The following is a 9,303-nucleotide window of genomic DNA, read 5'->3' as shown; positions in this document are numbered from 1 at the left end:
GTTGAAAGCTTAGTGTGTGAAAGCAACTGCTCAACCATTGTGTAATATGGGCTAATGTAATGTCACTGTTTCCCCATGATGTAAGTAGCAATTTTTGTTCCAGTTGCTGTGGTCAATGTTATCGCTTTCACTTTTCAAAAGGGGGCAAGGGGATGCATGGAGATGGTATTTCTCCTTACCCCCACTACCCCTTCCCCACCCTGAAAGAAATACTTCTGTTAGGACATATCAGTGCTGACCAGATGTCACTGACTTTTTTTTTTTTTTTTGCATGTGTCCCTTAACAGCTGGCAAGAATATCAGCTCAAATTATTCACCACAAGCACACTCTTTCTGTTTGTCTCCAGATAAAGGGATTTGAAATCCTGGTTGTCAGAGAGGGATGCTGAAAACTGTGGAATGGATTTCTTTGGACAGAGGGAATACTTTTTGGAGAACTTTAGATTGATCAAAGAGAGTCATGACTAGCATGCAAAACCAAAGAGATCCCTCAGCATTGCTACTTCATGTTCTCAGAAAATGTTTTAGCCTGGGATGGTTTTTTGGAACCACTACGGAGTGGATTGTTCATAGCAATCAGTAATTCTAAATGTAGAGACACTCTACATTTGGTTATGTCAGATGAAAAAAATTTAATCTTAAATGTGGTTACACAGGAGAAATACAATGGGTCAATGGCAGGTAGAGTTCGCTGTGCATGGACACTCTGGAGTTGCTTGGGACTATATCCATATGTTTGCTACCTTGACCTACAATCTCTACATCTTGCAAATGGACTGAGGGCACAAGGCAGTGCTAGGTTTGCAGTGGGACCACACACAGCCCTGGTGTTGCAGGGCTCAAGAAGCAGCAGTGGTGATGCAGCAAGTGGCACCACACCCAGAACAACACTCGGTGGGTACCATGGAGCACAACACACAACAGGGGCTGATTTATCCTCATAGATCATAATCTAATGGCCCTTGTCACCTATGTCAGTGAGGATCACTACCTCCTGCCTAATTGTAACCTTCTCCCATTTCCTTCTTATTTAGAATTGTGTCTGCTTTTCTCTTCAGAACTGTCATAGGTAACTGGTGTTGTACAGCATAGTGCTGTGTTCTCCCCCAATAATGGCTCTGTTGCAAAATGAGTGTGTTTTCCTTATGTGAGCAAAGTTAGTTAAGTGGCTTGGTGTATGTAAGTCACAGCATGATAGAATTATTTTTAACATTATCTTCAGACAAGTGAAAAAAACAAGATCAGATGAAGATAACTTGGAATTTCTGAACACTCACAGGCAGTGGGGATGCAAATCAAAGCTCTTCAGCTCTTGTCTCTAAACCAAAATGAACCATGGTGTTTATTTCATACTGCATCTTGTCTTTGGTGATGGTTTTAAATAACCACTTTAAAAGAAAGAGACAAAGTATTTTAATGAACAGTAAGGACAGAAATTAGCCTCGGAAGAGTATGACATGTCCCAGCTATCGTAACGTTATGCTTCAGCTTTTATTCTATTACTTAATAAGTTAATTACTTATTATTACTTAATAAGTAATATTCTATTACTTAATAAGGCTTTTATTCTATTACTTATTGGCTCTGCTGTTGCTGTAGAGATCCTCACTATTGATATGAACAAGAATGCTTTTCTAAAGCATGCTAAGCTCTTGAAATTGTGCTTAGGTTGTTCATAGATGCTGAATTCCACAGGTGAACTACATGTTGTGTTTCAAGTCCTCTTACTTTTGTTTTTTCGAGCAAGCAAGTAGAAGCTGATTTACTGTTCCGTGTAATTATCATGTTCCATATTTACCTGCCCCTTAGTAAGGAAACCCTAGCATTTTATCACGACATGGAAGCATTTCTATATACCTCATCACCTCCATCAGTCTCTGCAGTCCATTCAATTATGAGCCTACCTGTTTCAAAATGCAGAGATGGAAACTGAGTTTGGATTCTGTCCATTTTAGGATGACAGGAGATGAGGCTCTAGAATACTGGAAAGGGAGTCTTGGGTGAGCCAGATTTCTGCAAGAAATTCTAGCTCCATCTGAGTCAATACCAGCATTACTTATTGGCTTCAAAGGGGCCAGGATAACAACACCTGTGCCTTCATTTTTGTGCTAATAATAAGATATTATGGTACTTATCATTGTTTCTGAAATGGTTTTAGATGCTTGTAAAATTAAATTATTAAGTATTAATTATAGTTATTGCTGTATTTTCCATATTATTTTCTATCACATTATTTTGTTTTCTTCTCTGATGGCCCCAGGGCACAGAACAGATGTTTTCACTGAGCTGTCCTCAGTGACTTTTAAATTACTTCATCACTGAAAAGTGGCAACAGTGCCAGTCTTTCTCCTGACATTCAGTCTCATTACCCTTCATATGCCTATAAAAAAATAGCTTCAGGGCCAATACACAGCATTGGAACCACCATCTCCAGATACCTCTGGTACAAAGAAAGAGGAACATGGAGAGGTAAAGCAGGGAAGAGGACGGGGAACAAAAAGAATGAGAGAAAACAAGAAGAAAATGGACAGAAAGAAAGAAATGAAAGAAAGCAAGTAATTCATGTAATTGAGAAGAATTATAGTTTAGATTGTCCTCAATTATTGATGGCCTGACTCTCAAATATTAATTTAGCTTGATTCTTGAATCCATTTTGCCTTGGAAATAATTGGATAGTACACTATTACAAAAGGAAAAAACATTCCTCAAATGTCTTACATTGGAGCATTACTGAAAACTTCTGATTCCCCCAACAGAAAACCTATTTAAAAAAGACAAGTCATTAATCAGTAACAGCTGCTCCCAGCACCTGTTATTTATTCCCGTCATTAACACTTCCTTTAGCATTTCTGACAGAAATGGGTATCTTTCTTAACTGATAAAAAAGTGATCTTTGGAACATCTCCAGAACTTGGTGGCTACATTTGATCTACAGCGTGTGTTTACATCTTAGCCCGGCATAGTATCGCAGCTTTTCTTTTTCACTTGTGGATTCTTTCTTTATTTTAGATGTAGGTTTAAAAGCACTGAATATCCCATATATTTTGCTGACTACTTGGGCGTCCTCTGATTTTTTTATATGCCCTGGTTAGTCAGTCACAGGGGTAGAGGCACACAGTGACTGTGGGGTGTATACAGGTGCCAAAGGATTCCCAATCAACAGGGACCCTCACTACCTAGTTCTCACAGAGGCGAATGGAAATTCAGAGGGCTTACGAATTGGTGTTTCAATGCTACAGGTGTTGTAATGTTTTTGTGTTAGTTTTGTCTTCTGTAAGAGCCTCCATCTCCCTGCTCAGATTAAGTCCAATCATAGAGCTATGAAGGAGGTTCCTCACCTGCCTTCCCCCACCCTACCCCTGTCTGGAGGAGCAGGGTTCCTCAGTCAAAACCATGCCTCGACCTACATGTTCCTGCAACAGCCCTTGTCTGCTCTTGTTCTTTCCCTGACCAGTGCAGGAGGCATCCTAACCTCTTCTCACCTAGCAGAGGAAAGCAAAGGAATGAAACAGCAACAAGCATTATTTAGAGGCATTTTTTCTTTACATCCACTACCCGTAGGCTTCCAGCACCAAGGCTAGTCGTGGGAAGTCCTACTTTCCACAATCATCCAAAACCCTCCTATGCATGTGCAGAAGTGAGCTCTGAAAGTCCAACCAGCTCTGGCAAGCCTGTTTGAAAAACCCTATGGTAAACACTAACATGTAATATAAAATAAGATATAAAAGATGTGTAGATGTGATGTCTGGAGACATGGTTTAGTGGTGGACTTGTCAGTGCTGGGTTAACAGTTGGACTCAGTGATATTAAGGGTCTTTTCCAACCTAATCAAATATGATTCTATACTTCTGTGCAGTTAAACAAAGCAGCAGTGAAGAAATGGATGCATACATGTAATATTACTGCTCTTTGACACCTTTTTCTTTTTCTAGCACTCTCTTTTTACTTTTTACTGCTTATTCGCAGTCAAAACATTGAGATTTGTAGTGGTTTCCTACTACCTTTTGATAATGCTTTTCATCTGAAAGCCACTGTTTTCACTTAAGACTGTTGAAGCTGTGACAACATTTCTGTTAGTCTTGGGGTTTATAATGTTGTTTTAGTAGAAAGTATGCATGGGGTTGGATTTAGGAGAACATTGTTTCTTTAATACAGATAGATAAAGAAAGCAGTGTATTGTATTTATCAAAAGGAAATGTCAGCAGAATTTTATAGTCTGGTAATTAGATAACATAGATAAGTCTGCTGAGTTTGTGTACTCACAACTGCCATTCCAGATAACACTTCCTGAAGTCAATTAGGAGAACTTACACAATATCATACATTTTTCATAGTTCCTGTCTTTAAACTGATGAAAGGAAAGAATGAAAGAAAGAAAAAGAAAGAAAGAGAGAAAAAAGAAAGAATTAAGATACAGGTTATGACAAGCATGATACGTGGTTGTTCCATGTTAGTTTTTACTCTGAACAATCCCACTTGCTTTTAGTGAGAGTAATGGGCATCTGACTTTTCCAAAGACGCCTACAGTCACAGAAGCAGCAGCTGTGCCAAACCATCACCACTGTAGGGCAATGGAGAATTCCAAGGGCCCTTTGATTCAAACTAAGGTAAAACCAGACTGAAGTGAGAAGCATACATTTTTCAGACAGGTGGTCTTTGTAAATACTCCCGTTCACATGTATAGAAAATCTTGTAAGGGAGAATCTCTTAGTTCCTTAAAAAGATAGACACACAACTAATTACCAAATTATCTTAAATGCAGAACTTGGATCATGTTGATCGCCTGACTCTCCTCCATACATTTTTTATTTTAATGTAGATGGGGTATTTTCACTCTATGCCTGTTGAAAACATTTTTAATTATTTATACTAGTGGTAAAGTATTATGCTAAAGGTTCATACCTCATAACACTTCTTGCCTCATATAATTAGTTGTTCTTGAGGATACCAGATTTTCCTTATCAAGGCTGCCATACCAAAAGTATTTTCTGATGTATGGCCAAAAATGCAGTTTGCTTATACTAAATACAACCTTCCTCAAGCCACCAAAGTGCTACTTAGGGCCAGAAAATGGGATAAGAGGGAGAATTTATCTTTAAAGATGTTTGTATTCTCAAGCAAAATCAAAAGTAAAATATGCAACTTTTTAGTGAGACAAAATTCCCAGATCACTTCTATTTTCAGGGGAAAAAAAAAAAGAAAAAGAAAAAGAAAGGAAGTTTTCAGATAATTTATTGTCTGCTGGGAAACACTTACTTGTCATTTTGCTATCATGCTTCATGAAGAAAGCGAAACTCATAAGAGTTTTTCAAGGGGGTATTTCAGTTTACCATAGCTGAAAAACAGTTTCTCCACCGGAAATCTCCTTTATAAAAATATTGACCTGTAAGTCTCGTGGAAAAACATAATTTACATCATTTCTGTAAAAATTTTTATTAGAAATGATCATGAACTGCCTCCAGCATGAACATCTTGGTAATGGTGGGAGCAGAAATGACTCTGCAGCAAGTGTCCTCACTGCACTAAGGGCTGTCCTTCTCTGTCCTTTCCCACAGAAAGTGCTGTCCTCACAAAGTTCCAGTTTCATGTTATGAAAAAGAACACAGTTCATCCTGGATCTGATTCTTTCTCTTGCTCAGCCTTCAGCATCCTGGGAAATTACCATGTGGAGATTACACACATTAATTTGCTGTAAGTACTCAAACCTTGTCCCAACAGCCAGGTATTTTTTGAATGATAGGCCACACAGCCATGCTCTGGAGAACACAATGGTATAAAGTTGCTTTTACTAGAGTGCTATAGATAAATAAACAAGAGAAGAGAAGGTATCTGCACTGATGTATGTGACCTTTCTTTCAATATAGCTGCATCCACACTGGCCATTCAGCTGGTATAGTTTTATACCATAAAAAAAATTGCCCCAGACATATATAACCCATGTGTAGAGCATACTTTAAAGTAGGAAATACCAGTTGATATAGTTGCCCCTAGCAGGTGACATGGGTCACTGACCCTCACAGTTACGCCCACACCTGATACACAGTGTTCCTCATCTGTGTCAAGTTGTAAGGTATTTCTGAACACAGCACTAAGATGCTCTGGATGTTCCTCTCCTGGGAAATTAAGCAGCTCTTGGTCTCTAGAGTGCAATGATTTGTATGGTTACGTTGCTGAGGTGGTCTCTGCCAAGCTTTTACCCCTACAGTTATCAGATTCCCAGGCTGTTGTTCCTAGGCACAAAGCAGGAGCCATCCCCCACAGGAAGTCAGTTTGGGGGAGTAAGGCAGTTTGACACTATGGGTGCAGACCAGTCAATACCGACTGGTTGAAGGGCCAGAGAGCAGCCCCAGCAGTGTTGAATTTATTGATGCAGGAGATGAGGCTGCAGCAGCCAGAGAAAAGGCCAAGGATGTTTCTTCCTAAGAAAAAAAGCCAACCTATCATGAGGATGCTGTGACCTCCAGTCCCATCTGCAACACCTCCCCACCCTACAGACCAGGCAGCAGACCCTACATGGTGGTGGGTCTGTTGTCCACCTCTGCTTCACTGAGAGCAGACAGATCAGCTGTCATGTTGTTACTACAGTAGGCTCCATGTTTCATCTGAAAATCTACCTCACAAGCACATTTGGTCTTTTCCGGCCCAATTCTTAATTTCTCTGATTTGTATAGTAGGTAACACAAACTCAGGTAGAAAGCCAGGTCTTAACAGCCAGGTGAAAAATGTAGCTCCCAAGGAGGGAATGGAACAGAGAGGCTCCTCATTCACCTGACACAAGTAAATGTCAGGCACCAGAAGAGATTGGTTCTCAGTTTGGGATTTGGCCTAGAAATAGTTCTCAGGTAATTTTCTTTGAAATACATGACTTTGGATGTTAAGTTATAACAATAGGGAGTTTTCCCAGGGTCTGTCAGTAAATAATTCCCATCTGTATCATTTCTGCAGCTTTCCTCCTTGACCCTCATTGTTCCAAGCTGAGTTTAATCTGTATTTCTACCTGTAAAATGGTTTTGCTGTGAGAGACTACCACAGTACAGAGACAACTACGGACCTTGATTGCAGGTGCTGATCTGCAAGAGAAGTCTGATGTCACTGTGCCCCCCCATGTTAACACTATCATGTGTGGGTGTCCTTTCTGGGCCATGGACACACAGATGTATCACATCCCCCCTGCACACACTGCACACATACTTATACCACCACAGCTGCCTCCCTCCCCCCACCAGTTTGTCTCTTCTCTGCCAGCGCAGGGTTTGCGTATCCTCTCTGAGATGATGGATGTTTCAATTGTGATAGGGGTCTCTATTCCACGCAAGCATCTGAAAGCACTTCGCAAAAATAGCTCACCACGTTGCAGACAAGCAATCTGACATGCAGAAATAGGAAGTAGCCTTACTTGCCTTGAAGGGTATTTTAACATTCCCTACCACTGTGCTATTCTCTCACAGGCACAAATGACCTTCTCCCTGTTAGAACAACCAGGAGGCCCCCATTTTCCTAAGGTCCTGGAAAGATTAAGTGACACAGGTCCAAGGTTGCACAGGAAGTCTGGAGGGAGCACTGGAAATAGAAGGGGGCCCTCCTGAGTCCCTCCACAGTGCTTTGACCATAAGACCATCCTTCCTCTCCCAAGGTTACACATCAGGTCTGTAGTAGAGCCAGGAATAGCATCCAAGTTTCCTGACACACAAGCTGTCCTTCTGTGCTGTGTACAAAGTAAGCACAAATATCAATTTATAAACGTGTGTCTTGCAATTAAACTTAATACATGCTGTGTGAACCCTAAGTTTCCTACATATCAAAAGCTGTGACACACTTCATTAGCAAATCCCCTTCCACAACCAGGGCAGCTAATACCTCCCAACAGCTAACCTCTTCTGCTGCTTCAGTACCTCTAACTTCCTGACAGGTCTTGCCTGTGCCAACAATGCAAATGCTGCTTGCCACAGAGACACACGTTTGCTGGCAGAGATGTGGACTGAGGGGTGCGCTTTCTGGTCATTCTGTTGAGATCAGGTACCGAACAAGGAGACCAAGTCCTCCCTGGCTGCTGCAGGGTGGAAGGGAGGAGATGATGCAGGCTAAGGTGGGGGCATGAAGGGATGGTGCCAGAGTGGCAGCCTGAGGAGGGATCCCAGGCCCCCAAAGTCCTGGCATAGTGCATGGGGCCGGCACCAGAGGAATGAGTTGCCCAGGGGACAGACCTGGTTAGGCCAGCCACAGGCTTTCATATTCCCCACCCTTGGGCACACACACTGCATCAGTACATGTAGCTTCCCTGGGGAGAGACAGAGATGTGCTGTGTCAGGGGGGGCACAGTGCCATGTGTCCCTGCAGTTCACTGGAGCCTTTCCATTAATTTAATGGGCTTTGGATCAGGCCCTGAATTCTCAGCTGTCCCAGCTCAATGGACTCCCCAGGCAGGCTCTCCTCTCATTTTAGATAGAGGATGCCTTTGGGAGACCCTGCTGACCAGGAGGTTCCTGCCATTCTTTGGCAGCAGAGGTCCCGTCCTGGAGTGAGCACAGCCCCGTCACTACCCCCTGCCCACAGTGTACACCACCTGCACACATGGCTCTGCACCTGCGTCTGCTACCCTCTCTCTCAAGTAAAGACATGCACAACTTCCACCCCCTGCCCAGAATCATTCATTTTGTATCCCAGGAAGGCCCAGATACAAAAGGCGAAGAGTGTGGATTCAGTGCTCCAAATTGCATACCTCAACCTTCTCCGCTAACCAAGAGCCCCGCATACACACCCAGTCAGGTTTGGGGGACATAGAAGAAATAAATCTTGCATGTGACAGTAGCCCCAACCCTGCTCAAGACAGAAATGGAAGAAGCCATTGGGCTGATCTGCGTGCCCATCATTTCAGAAGGTGCTTCAGAAGGATGGGACCATGCCTTTCCCGTTGCCCACAGTACGTTTTTGCTCACTCTCCAAGCTCAGCACTGCTGATAAATAGCACATTTGGACAAACCGAGCTTTCCAAAGCTGTTTTATTTTTAAACAAAGATAGATGGATTCCAGTGATGTGCCTCTTTGCAAAAGCAAGAAGCTGCGTGCTTTTCCAAACCTTTACCTGACACTATCTTAAAGTAGTACTTGCTGTAGCACAAAAGACCTGACACACTGACGTTACAGAGATACTCAACCACCAATGGCCTTCCTTCCATTACTGCTATTTCTACAGCATTAAGAGGGCCCAGCTGAGACTGTGGCACTGACTGTGCAAAGTGCAGTACATCATAAGAGAGGAGCCTGCTCCATAAAGCTTGAGAAGAAGAGGAAATACAGAGAAAT

This window comes from Chiroxiphia lanceolata, chromosome 3, assembly GCF_009829145.1.
Source record: "Chiroxiphia lanceolata isolate bChiLan1 chromosome 3, bChiLan1.pri, whole genome shotgun sequence".
Classification (NCBI taxonomy): Eukaryota; Metazoa; Chordata; class Aves; order Passeriformes; family Pipridae; genus Chiroxiphia; species Chiroxiphia lanceolata.
Note: the sequence above shows the minus strand (reverse complement) of the source record.